General features: G+C 37.4%; 1 protein-coding gene across 4 annotated transcripts in view; it reads right to left on the bottom strand.

Moving 5' to 3' along the window:
* Nucleotides 1-18,012, bottom strand: part of PPP2R3A (protein phosphatase 2 regulatory subunit B''alpha) — a 218,689-nt gene that overhangs the window by 46,307 nt on the left and 154,370 nt on the right. The gene's annotated exons all lie outside the window — the stretch shown is intronic.

The raw sequence follows: 18,012 nt of genomic DNA, 5'->3' as shown, positions 1-18,012 counted from the left end.
ATAGTTCATTGAGAATCTTTAAGATGACTGTTTTAAATTTTTTTTTTCAACATTTATTTATTTTTGGGACAGAGAGAGACAGAGCATGAACGGGGGAGGAGCAGAGAGAGAGGGAGACACAGAATCGGAAACAGGCTCCAGGCTCTGAGCCATCAGCCCAGAGCCTGACGCGGGGCTCGAACTCACGGACCGCGAGATCGTGACCTGGCTGAAGTCGGACGCTTAACCGACTGCGCCACCCAGGCACCCCTAAGATGACTGTTTTAAGGGGCGCCTGGGTTGCTCAGTCAGTTAAGGTCCCACTTTTGGTTTCAGTTCAGGTTATAATCTCACAGTTTGTGAGTTCAATCCCAGCATCAGGCTCCATGGTGGAGCCTACTTGGGATTCTCTCATTCTCTGCCCCTCCCCTCTTGCTTGCTCTCTCAACATAAATCTCAAAGAAAAAAAAAAGATATTATTTTGAATTCTTTGTCAGGCAGTTTGCAGATCTCAGTTTCTTTAAGGTCAGTTACTGGTGCTTTATTTTGTTCCTTTGGTGGTGTCACATTCCCTTGGTTATTCATGATCCTTGTGACACTGCATTGTTGTCTCTGTATCTGAAGTAGTAGGTATCTCTTCCAGTCTTCATCTTATTTATTTACTTAATTTAGTTATGTATGAGAGAGAGAGAGTGTGTGCACACACACAAGAGCAGGGGAGGGAGAGAGAGAGAAAGGGAAACACAGAATCTGAAGCAGGTTCCAGGCTCTGAGCTGTCAGCATAGAGCCCAACACAGGGCTCAAACCTGTGAATCATGAGATCATGACCTGAGCTGAAGTCAGATGCTTAACCAACTGAGCCACCCAGGCGTCCTTCTTTCAGTCTTTAAAGACTGACTTTGGCAGGAAAGCCCTTTGGCAGTTTGTTCAGAAATTCTGGGTACGCTGTCTGATGGGGTCTGTGGGCGAGTTTGTGGCTGGAGTCCTCAGGAGGCCCAGGCCAGCTGGTGAGCAGGCCTGTGCCTGGGTCCATGGGGGCTGACCTGGTAGTTAAGTGGGTCTGGAGCCTAGGTCTGCAAGGAGTGGCCTGTTGCTGGAATGGGTCTGTGATGTCAGAAATATAGGTCTGCAGTAATGGACCTGGAGCTTGGGTCTGTGGGGACTGGCCATTGTTGAGGTCTACTGCATTTTGCTGGAGCTTGAGATGGGTTGCCAGTGGCTGGTCTGGCACTAGGGCAAGCTTATGGCTATAAGGGCCAACCTGGTGCTGAATGAATATGGTGGATGGTTCTGCAGTAGTCTGTTTGGAGCCTGGAATTGTGAGGGCTGGCTTGGTGCTAGAGTGAGCCTAGAGCCTGGGACTACAGGTGTGGGTCTGGAGCCTGGGTCCATAGGGGCTGGCCTGACACTGGGGTGGGCATAGGGGCTTGGTCCACTGGTGCTAGCCTGGTGTTGCTGTTTATTTGGGAGGTTCTAGTGCTGGGGTCCACAGTCAAGTTGGGTGCTCACTTCACTCCTTCCCCCATGTCTCTCTTCATACTGGGTTGCTTAGGCTTTGGAGATGGGGTGACACAAGTAATGTGAGGTTTTTCCTTTCTGCCCTCTTCATCTTTTGTTATTTCTGTGTTCCATCCAGGTGCTGCAATCTCTTACCTGCAATCCTTAGCTCTTCTGAAGGTATTTTTGTGCATGGATAGTTGTTCAAACTGATATTTCTGTGAGGAGACAAGCAACGGAAACTTCTATTCGGCCATCTTGCTGTCATCAATCTTTTGCAGCTAAATTTCAAAATTACATGCATGGCTTGCATCATATTTCAGTTTCCAGTTGTGTTTGAACTTTTTGGGCTGGTTCTCTAATTTTTGTATTTTGTCTCTATTTTCTATTGTTTCATCTTTGTTGTTGTTCTTTCTGAGAGGTTTATTTAGCTTTATCTACTGAACATTCTGTTTTTTTTAAATTTCTGCTATCATAGTTCTGATTTTCCATGGTTTTTGGTTCCTTGAATATTCCTTTTATAAAAAGTATCATTCTGTTCATGTTCTGTGAATATAATTTCTTCTATTACAGTGTCTTGTTATTGCTGCTGTAGGTTTCTTTTCCCTGAAGTTGTCTGTTTCATCCATGTTGCTTTTCACCCCTTCTGTTTGGTCTCTACCTTTTATTTTTGTTAATGTTTATGTTTTAGACAGAGAAGAGTGTGGGTGGGGGAGGGGCAGAAAGAGAGAGAGACACAGAATCCAAAGCAGGCGGCAGGCTCTGAGCTGTCAGCACAGAGCCTGATGTGGGGCTCGAATTTATGGACTGCGATATCATGACCTGAGCCACAATCAGATGCTTAACCAACTGAGTCACCCAGGAGCCCCTAGTCTCTCTACCTTTTATGTAAGAGGTTTCACTCAGATATTCAGAGATCCTTTGTACTCTGCTCATATTTAAGAATAGACACTGGGGCAACTGACTGAGTTGAGTGTCCAACTCTGGATTTCGGCTCAGGTCATGATCCTAAGGTCATGGGATCAAACCCCATGCCAGGCTTTGCACTGAGCATAGAGCCTGCTTAAGATTCTCTCTCTCTCTGCTCCTCTCCCCTGCTCCTGCTCTCTAGCTCTAAAAATTTTTTAAATAAAAAAAATATAAATAAATAAATAAATAAATAAATAAATAAATAAATAAATTTTTAAAAAGGGTGGATGCTAAAAAGGTGATTGGAAGTTCTGATCTATGGGTTTCTTGACTCTGAGCTTTACTATAAAGTAATCTGGTTAGGTTCTTTCCTTGGAAATGATCCAATGTCAAATCTTCAGGTCTTTATTCTTAGTTTCTGGATTCTCCAGAAAAGCATCTTTTAGTCACCTGCATGGAGGTTCAGAACAGGTTGCTTGGATTCTGTACATTGAGTGAGGAATGAAGACTGGGCATCCCAGCATTCAGTATGTATATACTCACTTATTCTGTTTTCAATATGTTACTCATACCTTCAATTGTGTCCCCCAGTTTAGAGGCCCTCTATTTTATATTTTCCAGGGAATAAAGTACCAGTCTTCTGCCTGGGCAGAGATGATCTGGAGATCAACTGTTCAAACAAACCTTCCTAAATTCTCCTGATTTTTGGCTTTACCTTTATTCCACTCATCCACTTCCAAGGTCCCCCAAGTCCTGAATGTTTGGAGGTTTTTGCTAGGTATATACAGTTGCTTCCTGGTCTTTAGCTCTGTTAACTTAGGATTTAGGTAGTCTGCTAACTTTATTTGCTTTCAGTTTCCAAATACTTGTTTTCTCTTTTTTCCTTTGTTATTATGAATTTATTCTTTTTTTCTTAAAATTAAAAAAAAAAAATCTCTACACCCAATGTGGGGCTTAAACTCATGATCCTGACGTCAAGAGTTGTATGTTCTATCAACTAGCCAGCCAGGCACCCCATGAATTTATTACTTAGAAAAATTCTCTTTACTGTCATTTTAATGGAATTTCAAGAGGAACCAAAAGCACTACATATAACTAAACTGCTATCTTCACTTGGTAAGTTATTCATGCTATATTATGGCCACTATCATTTAGCATTATCACTTGGAATAGCAAGTTTAGTCATGTCATCAATTAATTACAAAATATGAAGCCAACAGCATTAATTGGTGACAGGGAAAAATATTTCTAAAAGACCACTGATTCCTGGTACAAAGTAAAACTTTTCAAGATAAGGTTCTAGGAAACTCTTGGTTAAATTCTCATTTGTAGTCCTCGATATATTTAATGGTTTTAAAAAATATCTTTTGAGGAGAGTAAGGTGAAATTAATTAAGTTGTGATTATTACTTTCAAGTAAGTCACACTAAAATCTATGTGTACCTTTATTGAGAGAGATTTATTTTCTACTATTGCAATAAGTAATACTTGCAAATTTCTTTTGGGAAACCTATATTTAAAAATTCTATCAGCTGACTGTTTAATGATACCATTAAAGAACAGAGGGGACATTCATTGGATACAATGAACATGAGGCAATAGTTTGGATGTGGTGAGATCCAGTCATATCACATCTACTCTAAGAGTTTTAGAAGTTTCAAAAGAATACTACCCCACTTTAAAATATTTCCAGATTGTCAGAAAAACCTTGAGGAGATAGATCTCATGAGCAGAGGGTTACAATAAATGTGGCAATATGTGGTTGCTATACCATGTGTCATTATTTTTTTAGAAATAATGTTTTGTGTTGTATGAAAAGGGGTTTGACCAGTCTCTAAGGTCTCTTAGTCTTCAAATTACTTATTACTTATCTTAATAAAACTAGGACAGAAGGAAGACTCTTAGTTTTGACAAGTACCTAATAGGACTGCAGTGAAAGGCAACTTATTTTACTGAGAAATATAAACTACTATAGTCAGTTGCACTTTAAGAACAAAGATAAAAGAGTCTACATGATAAAGCTTAAACTGACACTTTAGCAAATCTTTGTAACACGTAAGAGATAAAGAAAGCTAGGAGGCAAAGAGACATATATTATTGCCTTGATATTTGCCAAAGTGACAGGACAACTGCCTTTAAATGTTTGAGAGTATCATGAATAGATGAATAAGATATAATTCAGTGAATATTAGCATAAAAAGAGGGGTGCCTGGGTGGTTCAGTTGGTTGGGTGTCTGACTTTGGCTCAGGTCATGATTTCACGGTCCGTGTGTTTGAGCACCTCATCAGGCTCTGTGCTGACAGCTCAGAGCCTGGAGTCTGCATTGGATTCTGTCACCCCTCTCTCTTTTCATGCTCTCACTCTCTCAAAAATAAATGTTAAAAAATATATATTAGCATAAAAAGGATCAGTGTACAAAAGAGAGATGTTTTTAGGCTTAGAGATAGAAAAATGAACAACATACCTTAGTTATTTGTCCCTGAAAGTTTAGCAGCAGAGGCTGCTGGCTGGCTAAACCAGCCATATAGGACATGTTCTGAGGGGATTTTCTTATTGGAAATACCAGGTACTCTTTAAAGCTTTTTCTCTTCCAATGCAGATTTTTTTTTTCTCTACTAAAGGTAGTATTTTCTCAGAGTCTAGAAGTAATGACTATCCATTGTAGGAAAATGGGCAAACAGAAAAGCACACAAAAGGAATAACTACCCAGAGAGAACTAGTGTTAAATTTTTACTATATTTGCCACTGATTTTTGGTTTTAAAGCATAATTATATGACAAATTATACAACTGTAGATATAAACAAGATTACTTTCTGCCCCTGTCCTCAGGCTGAATGAAATAAAATTCTGGACCAAACATTTCTTACCCCTGATAATTCCTGTAAGCCACTGAAGAGGAAAGTTATAGGAAGCTCCATTATTACTTAGGGATTAGCTAAATATACATTCCTTTGAATATTCAGTATAAATATTTTAGTGCCTATAACTTCAAAGGCACTGGCCTAGTCCTCTCAGACATAAAGGTGAAGGAGATAGTTGCTGATGAGGACACCTAGTTAAAAAACCAAGGTATAAGCAGAATGTGATAAAAAACAAAACAAAAAACAAAACAAAAATGAAAAAACAGTATAGAAGGATGGTTAAAGTTTACATCAAAAGAAGGGTTGTAAGAGCCTGTTCACAAAAAACAATCTATCCAAAGATAATTTCCTTATCTAACCCTGACAGAACCAGACATAGGAAAGACTCAAGATCTGAATTTTATAAGTAGTATTTTACACAGCACTCATCACAGTTTATAGCATTACTTTTTTCAAGAAACTAAATTTTCCACCCATATCTTTCATAAGGAACAAACTTGATTTCTGCAAACTGTTGCTTATTATGTTTTGTTACATAAGAGTTTGGTTTTGATACAGACATTTCGCTTGTTACTTTTAACAGTGAGACTTAATTGGCTTCTGCTTACATTCTGCTTTAGTAAGGCAACATGAGCATTAACAATACACATACTGGGTGCCTAGTAAGTGCCAATAGAAGCCAAGGAAACACATCAACAAGTCAAAATTAGAGGAGTTCTTCACGATTGGCCAAATTTTTAGTTTCTTAAGCATTTCAGGACACCAAGAGAACTCTCTATTAGGGATTCCACAGCCTAGTTGTTAAGATAAACATTGCAAACATGCTGTCTCATAACAGACCATACATCACAGTGATAAAGAGCCCAGGATCTGGAGTCATAAAGACCTGGATTTGAATCCAAGCTAGGTCACATATTATCTGTGCAAGGTTTCAGAGCTTGTTTCCTCAACGGTAACATGGGATCACTAAATTTATAGTGATATTGATGAGGGAGCGTGGGGCGGGCTGAGAACAAAGCACAAGCTAGCCTCCCTCACCCACACCAGGTTGGATGTGTGTGATATTCCTCAGGCACTCTCAGCTGCCCAAGGACAAAGCAAAGGAAAGAAAACCAAAGGCCAGCTGATAGAGATCACAGTCCTGCATGACATGAGTATCAAATATCTTAGTAAATTACAAGAAAAAGGCAATCTTATCAATAGCCTAATCTCCAGAAACCTATAGACTCAGTTTCCCCGGAGCTCCAACATCACCCCATAGTGATATGGGGAACAAAGGCAAGAAGGAAATATAGATAAAATTAAATTTCCTTATAGCTTGCAGCCTATGGACAAATACTTGAGGCAAATACAGAGTGTAACATTTCTCCAGGAACCCCTTGCTGTCCTAATGTTAATGCTTTGCTAGAGGGAAAAACAACCTTAGCTTGACAAAAGCCATGCTCAGGTATCTTAGGAGTCCTCTTTAGCAATCCAAGTCCCTCTGGAGGCCACCCATTTGACTTTACCTCCCCAACTTCATAGTCTATAACTAGCCACTCTTCACAATCCCAGCTCAGCTCTTTCTGCCCATGGGTCCTGTCATCATGCTTTCATGAAATCACCTGTTTGCACCAAAGACATCTTCAATTCTTTCTTGGCTGTTGGCTCTAGACCACCCCACCATCACCCCAAAACCTCATCAATATGAGGATTAAATAATCCATTGCATATAAAACACCTGTCATCTAGCAAAAAATAAAGCCTCAACAATATGTTAGCTTATTAAACAGGAGAAAGGCAAGAGGCATGGCAGAAAAGGGGCACACAAAAAAGTTTCTGATCCTAAAAACTTCCTTTGGTGAAATTCCTTTAAGTAGAGATCCAGTTATGGATCAAGATATGACAAGATGACCTTAAGAGTACTGCTTCTAGCAATGATAAACTAAGTATTTTGGATTAACCCTCCCATTGATGAAATTTGGAGGAAAAATACTGTCTGAAGGCAGTGGACTAAATTAACAGGGCAGTGAAGAATTATGGCATCCAGGTCTAGAAGGAAATCCTGAGAGGAGTAGCCTAGTATTTGGGACCATCTTTCCTTTGGGGTATCTGCTGATTCTGGAAGGGGAGCCTGAGAGGTTGAGAAGCTGAGGGGTTTTTTTTGTTTTGTTTTTTTTTGTTTTTTAATTTATATTCTAGTTAGTTAACATACAGTGCAATACTGGTTTCAGGAGCAGTATTCAGTGATTCATCACTTGCATACAATAGCCAGTGCTCAAGGCAACAAGTGCTCTCTTTAATACTCATCACCCATCTAGCCCATCTCCTACCCACCTCCCTCCATCAATTCTTCAGTTTGTTTTCTATCATTAAGAAGTCACGTGTGGTTTCCTTCCCTCCCTACTCCTTCCCCCCCCCACTTTCCCATATGTTCATCTGTTTTGTTTCTTAAATTCCACATATGAGTGAAATCATATGGTATTTGTCTTTCCCTGACTGACTTATTTTGCTTAGCATTATACATTCTAGCTCCATCCACATAGCTGCAAATGGCAAGATTTCATTCTTTTTGATGGCTGAGTAATCTTCCATTGTGTGTGTGTGTGTGTGTGTGTGTGTGTGTGTGTGTGTGTGTACAGATAGATACACACACACACACATACACACCACATCTTTATCCATTCATCCATCGATGGACATTTGGGATCTTCTCATATTTTGGCTATTGTTGATAATGCTGCTGTAAACACTGGGTTGCATGTGACCCTTTCACATTTCTATACACCAATAATGAAGGAGCAGAAAAAGAAATCAAGGAATTGATCCCATTTGCGGTTGTACCCAAACCAGTAAGATACCTAGGGATAAACCTAACCAAAGAAGTAAAAGATCTGTACTCTGAAAACTATAGAGCACTTATGAAAGAAATTAAAGAGAAAACAAAGAAATGGAAAAGCATTCCATACTCATAGCTTGGAAGAACAAACACTTAAAATGTCTATACTACCCAAAGCAATCTACACATTTAATGCAATCCCTATCAAAATACCACCAGCATTTTTTGCAGAGCTAGAGAAGCTGAGCTTTGATTTGCTATTATTTTGTTAATGAATTTTGAGTCTGTCTTCATGAGGGATGTTGGGCTATAGTTTTATTATTTTTTTGCATGTGTTTGGTTTTGGTATAAAAATAACACTGGCATCTTAAGATGAGTTGGGAATTATTCCCTCTTTTTCTATTTTCTGGAAGAAGTGGTATAGAATTTGGTATTTCATTTTCAAATGTTTAGAAGACTGTAATAGTGAAATTATCTGAGCCAACATTTATTTTTCAGAACGTTGTTAATTATGAATTCAATTATGACTTATGAATTTTCTGTATGACTCCAAATCCTGGGCTCTTTATCAATATGATGTATGGTCTGTTATATGAGATAGCATGTTTGCATGTTTATCTCCTTAACAGCTAGGATGTGGAATCCCTAACGATTATTCAGGTTATGTTTTTTTTCCTGCATAAGTTTTACTAATTTGTGACTTTAAAGGAATTGGTCCACTTAAGTCATTACTTTTATGTAATTTCTCGAGACATATTTTTAGAGCCACAGGTTGTTTAGAAGTATGTTGTTTAGGGGCGCCTGGGTGGCTCAGTTGGTTGGGCACCTGACTTTAGCTCATGTCATGATCTTGCGGTCCTTTAGTTTGAGCCCCGTGTTGGGCTCTGTGCTGATAGCTCAGAGCCTGGAGCCTGATTTGGATTCTGTGTCTCCCTCTTTCTCTGCCCCTCCCCTGCTCACATTCTCTCTCTCTCTCTCTCAAAGATATATAAACATTAAAAAAAAAAAAAGTGTGTTGGTTAATTTCCAAGTGGGTAGAGATTTTCCAGTCGTTTTCTTATTTTTATTGTTATTTTCTTATTTTTATATCAATTCCATTATGGTTAGGTAATATATTTTGTACTATTCCAACTCTTTTTAACGGCTTTATTTATACTAAATGTATAATTTAGTGGTTGTTAGTTTATCCACAGAGTTGCATAACCATCACTACAATTGATGTTCATCACCTCCAAAGAGAAACTCCATACCCATTAGCACTCATTCCTCATTTTCCCCTAGGTCCCTCATTTTTTCTTTTTTTTTTTTAGAATTTAAAACAGTTTTATTAAAATAAGCACATTATATAATAGCATGGCCTAGGCAACCATTAACCTACTTTCTATATCTGTAGATTTGCCTATTTTGGACAACTCATGTAAATGTATTTATATAATATGTTGTATTTTGTGACTGTTGTCTTTTAATTTGCATAACGTTTTCAAGATTCAACCATGTTTTAGTATGCATCAGTAGATTTTTTCACCTGCCGGATAATATTTCATTATATGGATATATCACAATTGTTTATCCATTCATTAGCTGATGGATACTTGGGCTGTTCCTATCTTTTGGCTATTATTATTATTTTTAAATGTTCATTTATTTATTTTTGAATGAGAGAGTGAGTGGGGTAGGGGCAGACAGAGAGGAAGAGAGAAAATCTCAAGAAGGCTCTGCACCCTTAGCAGAGAGCCCAAAGTAGGGCTCGAACTCACTAACCACAAGATCATGACCGGAGCTGAAACCCAGAGGTGGCTGCTTGCTTAACTGACTGAGCCAACCCAGGTCCCCTCTTTTGGCTATTAATAGTGCTGCTCTGAACATGGGTGTATAAATTTCTGTGTGAATATTTTCATTTCTCTTGGGTATCTTCCTAGGAGTAGAACTGCTGGGTCATATGTTAACTCTAAGTTTAACTCTTTGAGGAACTGTCACAATGTCTTCCACAGTGGCTGCAGCATTTTACATTACCAATAGCATTTGAAGGTTCTGATTTTTCTACATCCTTGTCAACACTTATTGATTATAGCTATCCTAGTGGATATGATGTGGTATCTTATTATGGTTTTTATTTGTATTTCCCTGATTAATGATATCAAGAATCTTGTTACAGGCTTATTGGCCATGTATATACCTTCACTGGAGAAATATTTAGATCTTTTGCTCATTTTTAAATTAATCTGTCTTTTTATTATTGAGTTGTTCTTTTTATGTATTCTAGATACAAGTCATTTGTCAGATATATCATCTATAAATATTTTCTCCCATGCTGTGGTTGTCTTCTTGCTTTCTTGATGTTGTCTTTTGAAGCATGAAAGATTTTAATTTTTTTGAAGTCCAATTCATCCATTTCTTTTGTTTGTGCTTTTGAAGTCATATCTAAGAAACCATGGCCACAAAAGTTTACTCTTATGTTTTCTTCTAAAAGTTTTATAGCTTTAGTTCTCACATTCAATTTGTGATCTACTTGAGCTAATTTTCGTGTATGATGTGAGGTAGGGTTCACATTCATTCTTTCCTATGTGGGTATCCAGCTCCCAACACCATTTCTTAGGAGACCATTTCTTCCCCATTAGAATTATCTTGGCATCCTTGTTAAAAAATCAAGTGGTCATAAATGTGAGGATTTATTCCCAGACTCTTAATTCTCTTTATCTACATGTCAATCTGTATCCCAGGATCACATTGTCTTCTTTTTCAGCTTTGTATATTTTGCAGTCAGTAAGTATGAATCCTAAGATTTTGTTCTTTCTCAAGATTGTTTTGGTTATTCTGATCCCTTTTTAGTTCCATAGGAATTCAAGAATCAGCTTTTTCATTTCTACAACAAATAACAAAAAGTAGCTGGGATTATGTTAGGAATTGCTTTGAATCTACCAATCTATTTGCAGAGTACTGCCATTCTAACAATTTTAAGCTTTTTGATCCATGAACATGGGATGCCTTCATTTCATTTAGATCTTCCTTAATTTCTTTCAACAACGTTTTATAGTTTTCACAGTGTAAGTTTTATACTTCTTTTATTAAGCTTATTTCTAGGTATTTTATTCTCTTTGCTATTATAAGTGGAATTATTTCCTTAATTTTTTTATTGCTTGTGCATAGAAATAGATTTTTTATAAATTGATACTATATCCTGCAACCTTATTTAACCTTTACTGAGCTCTAACAGTTTTTTTTTTTCACGTTTATTTATTTTTGAGAGAAGACAGTGCAAGCAGGAGAGGGGCAGAGAGAGGAAGACATAGAATCTGAAGCAAGTTCTAGGCTCTGCATTGTCAGCACAGAACCCAATGCGGGGCTTGAACTCATGAGCTGTGATATCATAACCTGAGCCAAAGTCAGACACTTGACCCAGGTGCCCCTCTAGTAGTTTTTTAGTCGATCTCTTGGGATTTCCTGTATAAACTATACTCAAATAGATAGTTTTCCTTGTTCCTTTCCAATTTGGATGCTTTTTACTTCATTAGCTTGTCTGATAGTCCTGGCTAGAACCTTCAGTACAATGTTGAAAGAATAGACATCCTTATCTTTTCTCTGATCACAGGAAATAGATTTCAGTCTTTCACCTTTCACTAGTTGTTAGCTTTGGGTTTTTCTTAATCAGGTCAAAGAAATTCCTTTCATTTTCCAGTGAAGCCATCTCAGCCTGGGATTATTTTTCCTAGCCAGAGTTATTTCATCTAGAACCAGTATAGCAGTTTATGTCCCTCCAAGAATTTGCCCATTTTGTCTAAGTTATCTAATTTGTTAGTATAAAGTTGTTATATATGTGTGTATGACAATCCTTTTTACTCCTGTAAGGTCAGCATTCATGTTACATCTTTTATTCTGACCTTAATAATCTGAATGTTCTCTTTTCTTCTTGATCAGTGTAGCTAAGGCTTGCTTGCTTCATTCATTCATTCATTCATTCATTCATTCATTCATTCATAAAGTAGGTTTCACGCCCATCCTGGAGTCCAATGTTGGGCTTGAATCCACAAACCTCAGATCAAGACCTGATCCGAGATCAAAAGTCAGACACCTAACCGACTGAGCCACTCAGGTGTCCTGTAGCTAAGGCCTTATTAATTCTTTTAAAAAATCTTGATTTTTGGTTCCATTGATTTTCTTTATTATTTTTCTATTCTCTACTTAATTTATCCACTTCAGTCTTTCTTCTTTCCTTGTGTTTGCTATGCTTAATTTCCTCCTTTTTTCCCAGTGTCTTTGAAGTAGAAAGTTAGGTTATTGATTTGTGACATTTCTTGTATTTTAGTATACGTGTTTAAAGCTACACATTTTTCTTAGTAATGCATTTGCTACATCCCATAAGTTTTGGCATACTGTGTTTCCATTTTCATTCATCTTAAACAAAGCTTTTTACTTTTTCCTTCATTTTCCTTCCTTTCAAATTATTTCCTTTTGGGGCACCTGGGTAGCTCAGTTGGTTTAGCGTCCGACTTCAGTTCAGGAGATGATCTCATAGTTTGGGAGTTCGAGCCCTGTGTCAGGCTCTGTTCTGACAGTGAAGAGCCAGGAGCCCACTTTGAGTTCTGTGTCTCCCTTTCTCTCTGCCCCTCCCCCACTCACAATCTGTCTCTCTCTCTCTCTCTAAAAAATAAACATTAAAAATTAAAAAAAAAAATCTACCAAGAGATTCAAATTATTTCTTTTGATGTATTAGTTTTTTTTCCCCCACTGGTTATTTAAGCAGTGTGTTGTTTCTATATGTTTGTAAACTCCCAAGTTCCTATAAGTTATTGTTAATTTTATCTCATTATGGTCAGAGACTATGCTTTGTATGATTTTACTTCTTTTTATATTTATTTGAGACTGTTTTACGGCCTGTCATATGTTCTATCCTGGGGAATATTCCCTGTGTACTTGACAAGAATATATATTCTATTGTTCTTAGGTGGAGTATTCTATAGATATCTGTTAGGTCTATTTGGTCTATAGTTTTGTTTGTACTATTGTTCATGACTTCCATTTCCTTATTTATCTTCCTCTTGGTCGTTCATCCACCACTGAAAGTGGGGTATTGAGGTCTTCAGCTATTATTGTTGAATTGTTTATTTCAATTCTGTCAGTTTTGTTTCATGTATTTTAGGGTTTGATGTTGTAAGGTGCATATGTTTCTAATTGTAGAGTCTTTCTGTTGGACTGACCCTTTTATCATATAAAACGTCCTTCTTTGTTTCAGGTAATTCTTTTTGTATTAAAGTCTACATTCTCTGATATTTATAAAACCACTTTAAGTTTCCTATGGTTGTTGCTTGCATGACATATCTTTATATTTCCTTTTCCTTTTTCTCCCTTTTGGATCTTTAAATCTGTGTCTCATATAGACAGCATATAATGGTTTTTTTTTTTTTTACATTTATTTTTGAGAGAGAGAGAGAGAGGGAGAGAGGGAGAGAGGGAGAGAGCGCGCACGCACAAGTGGGGGAGGGGCAGAGAGAGAGGGAGCCACAGAATCCCAAACAGGCTCCAGGCTCCGAGCTGTCAGCACAGAGCCTGATGTGGGGCTCAAACTCACAAACTGCGAGATCATGACCTGAGCCAAAGTTGGAGCCGAAGTCAGAGGTTTAACCAACTGAGCCACCCAGGCGCCCCAATTGTATATTGGTTTTTAAATCCAGTCTGGAAAACCTCTGTCTTTTGATGGAATATTTAATCCATTCACATTTATAAATTGTTATTATTGATATAGTTGGAATAATGTCTGCCATTTTACTTTTTGTTTTCTATCTGTGTGGCATTTTTCCTATTTCTCCTTTACTGCTTTCTTTTACATTAAGTGATTAGGTGATTACATTAAGTGATTCTAAGTGTAACATTCTAATTCATTTAATGATTTTGTTCACTATACATTTTTGAATTAATTTTCTAGTGGTTTCTCTAAGGGCTTGCCATATACATTTTTATCTTATAATCTACTTCAGATTTCTTCTTTTTTTTTTTAACGTTTATTTATTTTTGAGACAGAGACAGACAGAGCATGAACGGGGGAGGGTCAGAGAGAGGGAGACACAGAATCCGAAACAGGCTACAGGCTCTGAGCTGTCAGCACAGAGCCCAACGCGGGGCTCGAACTCATGGACCACGAAATCATGACCTGAGCCGAAGTCAGCCGCTTAACCGACTGAGCCACCCAGGCGCCCCCAGATTTATTCTTAATTCCAGTGAGATACTGAAATGTTACTCCTATATAACTCTCTTCCTTCTTCTTTTTATGCTACTATTGTTATTCATATTACATCTATATATATTACTATAATATATTTATATTAATATATGATATATATTAATTATATATTATAATATATAATATATACTAATTAGTATATATACTACCAAAACTATACTGGTCTAATTATTACTTTTAATTATACTTTTCTATTGTTATATATATAATATATAATACATATATTATAATATTAATTAATATACACACACACATTACTATATATATATTACCAAAACTACACTGGTCTAATTATTACTTTATGTAACTTATGTTTTTTAAAGAAGCTGAGAGAAGACTGAAGAACTATATATTCGTCGTTTGTTATATTAATCTTCATTACCATTTCTAGCTCTCTTCATTTGTCCTTATGGGATAATAAGGTTCCAGAAATGGGATAATATAGATGAGAATTATTTGAGAAAAGCTTTTTCATAACTGAGGAAATATGAAAGATAAAAGGTTGTTGAGAGAGTTAACAGAACACTGAGAAGGCAAGAATTAGAAAAAAGAATAGCCTTCAAATCTTTGGAAATTTAGGTGATCTAACTGAAACAACCTAAGCTTTCAAAATAGTAAATTAATGATAAATTATAAACATGCATACTACATACGAAAAAATGCTCAACATCACTCATCATCAGGGGAATGATGAAATACAAATCAAAACCACAATGAGATACCACCTCACACCTGTCAGAATGGCTAACATTAACAAGTCAGGCAACAACAGATGTTGGCAAGGATGCAGAGAAACAGGATCTCTTTTGCACTGTAGGTGGGAATGCAAACGGGTGCAGCCACTGTGGAAAACAGTATGGAGGTCCCTCAAAAAATTAAAAATAGAACTACCCTATGACCCAGCAATTGCACTACTAGGTATTTATCCAAGGGATACAGGTGTGCTGTTTGAAATACCCCAATGTTTATAGCAGCACTATCAACAATAGCCAAAGTATGGAAAGAGCCCAAATGTCCATCAATGAATGAATGGATAAAGAAGATGTGGTGTGTGTGTGTGTGTGTATATATACATATATATATATACGTATACACACACACACACACACACACACACACAGGAGTATTACTCAGCAATCAAAAAGAATGAAATCCTGCCATTGGCAACTACATGGATGGAACTCGAGGATATTATGCTAAGCGAAATTAGTCCACCAGAGAAAGACAAATATCATACGAGGACTTTAAGACACAGAACAGATGAACACAATGGAAGGGAAGCAAAAATAATATAAAAACAGGGAGGGGGACAAAACATAAGAGACTCTTAAATATGAAGAACAGGGGCGCCTGGGTGGCGCAGTCGGTTAAGCGTACGACTTCAGCCAGGTCACGATCTCGCGGTCCGTGAGTTCGAGCCCCGCGTCGGGCTCTGGGCTGATGGCTCAGAGCCTGGAGCCTGTTTCCGATTCTGTGTCTCCCTCTCTCTCTGCCCCTCCCCCGTTCATGCTCTCTCTCTGTCCCAAAAATAAATAAACATTGAAAAAAAAAAATGAAGAACAAACAGAGGGTTACTGGAGGGGTTGTGGGAGGGGGGATGGGCTAAATGGGTAAGGGGCATTAAGGAATCTACTCCTGAAATCATTGTTGCACTATATGCTAACTATCTTGGATGTAAATTAAAAAAATTAAATTAAAAAAAGAGGAAAAAAACCATGCATACTTACTGGCATGGAAATATATTGTTAGGTGAAAAAGTGTATCACAAATCTATATAATATGATACCATTTAGCATAATATATCTTTTGGTGCAGGGAGGAATAGGAGGAGAAAGAGTCGGGAGAGAAGGAAAGGGAGAAAGAGGAGTGAATGGATATGTACCAATATTAAATATGGGTCATGGAATTATGAGTGAATTTCATATTAAGGTTTTTGAATGTATGTAGTTTAGATATTTTTATTTTATATATATTTTTAATAGCTTCATTATTAAATATAAAAAACTTTAATATTTTTTGTATTTGTTATAAAATAACAACAGAAATGAGCAAAAGACATGAAAAGGCAAGTTGGCTAAAATGAAATAAAAAAGGCTGAATGGTATGAAAAAATTCAGCCTCATTAGTAATCAAAGAAATGCAATATACATAATACTGAATTTTTAATTTATCAAGTTGGAAAATATTTTTAAGTGGAAAATACCTAGTGTTAGTAATATGCTGTATCTTGTTGATAAAGGTATAAAGTGACAAAACTTTTCTAAAGACCAACTCAATAATTTTTATAAATTCCCCCCAAAATATCTATACCCTTTTAACCTAACAATTCCATTTAGGAATACTTACTTATTTACTTATTTTTAAAAAACTTTTAAATTTTATTTTAGAGAGAGAAAGCAGGAGTGTGGGAGAGGGGCGGGGGGGGGGGGGGAGGGAGGGGGGGAGAGAGAGAGAGAGAGAGAGAGAGAGAGAGAGAGAGAATGAATCTCAAGCAGGTTCCATAATCAGTATGGAGCCCAATGAGGGTCTCATTCCCACAACACTGGGATCATGACCTGTGGTGAAATCAAAAGTCGGATGCTCAAGTGAATGAGCCACCCAGGTACCCCTTGGAAAATTTATTTTTTTTTCAACGTTTATTTTATTTTTGGGACAGAGAGAGACAGAGCATGAACGGGGGAGGGGCAGAGAGAGGGAGACACAGAATCGGAAACAGGCTCCAGGCTCTGAGCCATCAGCCCAGAGCCCGACGCGGGGCTCGAACTCACGGACCGCGAGATCGTGACCTGGCTGAAGTCGGACGCTTAACCGACTGCGCCACCCAGGCGCCCCTGGAAAATTTATTTTAATGAAAAAAGTAGTGAGTGTTACAACTGTTTAGCTGCAACTATTGTTTTGGAAAGCAATCCATCAAAATTTTGGAGTGTATGGTAATTAAGACTTAATCCAATGGAGCTAATCTTAATGTCTAACATGTATGTAACAATATATGAAATAGACCATACAATATATACCAACTTTTTTAATAGTGTCTTATTCTGAGTGTTAGAATTAAAATTTATTTTCTTCTTTTTACCCATGTTTTCTAAACTGTCTCTAATGGACAATAAATTATTGTTTGAAATGGAAAACAAAGTTATTTAAAAATAATCTAATAGGCTGCCCAATAAATAGCTTAGATTTCTACTTCACTGAATTCTTTTTTAAAAAAATTTTGATGTTTATTTATTTCTGAAAGAAAGAGCACAAGTGGGGGAGTTACAGAGAGGGAAACATAGAATCCGAAGCAGGCTCCAGACTCTGAGCTGTCAATATAGAGAGCCCGAAGTGGGGCTTGAACTATGAACCAAGAGATCATGACCTGAGCAGAAGTCAGATGCTTAACTCACTGAGCCACCCAGGTGCCCCACTACCTTCACTGAGCTCTAAACCACATATCCAATATTTAGATAAATACTTCAACCAACATGCACGCAGTTGAGTCAGTTATACTAGCAAGGAGCACCAAAAACTGTAGCCTCTCCCTCCCTTGGTACTAAGCACAAACTATGTATTGGGTATTGTGTCATTATATAAGCTGGGAATAAAAAGAAGAGAGGGGCCTAGATTTTTGGCTTAAACATGAGACTAGTGGCAAGAAACACACATGTAAACTCAAAACTACAAATCAAGGTACATTTGAGAGTGCCAAGGAAAGGGAAAGATGATTCT

The sequence above is a fragment of the Puma concolor genome, chromosome C2, assembly GCF_028749965.1.
Source record: "Puma concolor isolate L17-30 chromosome C2, mPumCon1.1.hap2, whole genome shotgun sequence".
Taxonomy (NCBI): domain Eukaryota; kingdom Metazoa; phylum Chordata; class Mammalia; order Carnivora; family Felidae; genus Puma; species Puma concolor.
This window is presented reverse-complemented; position numbering and strand designations above follow the sequence as displayed.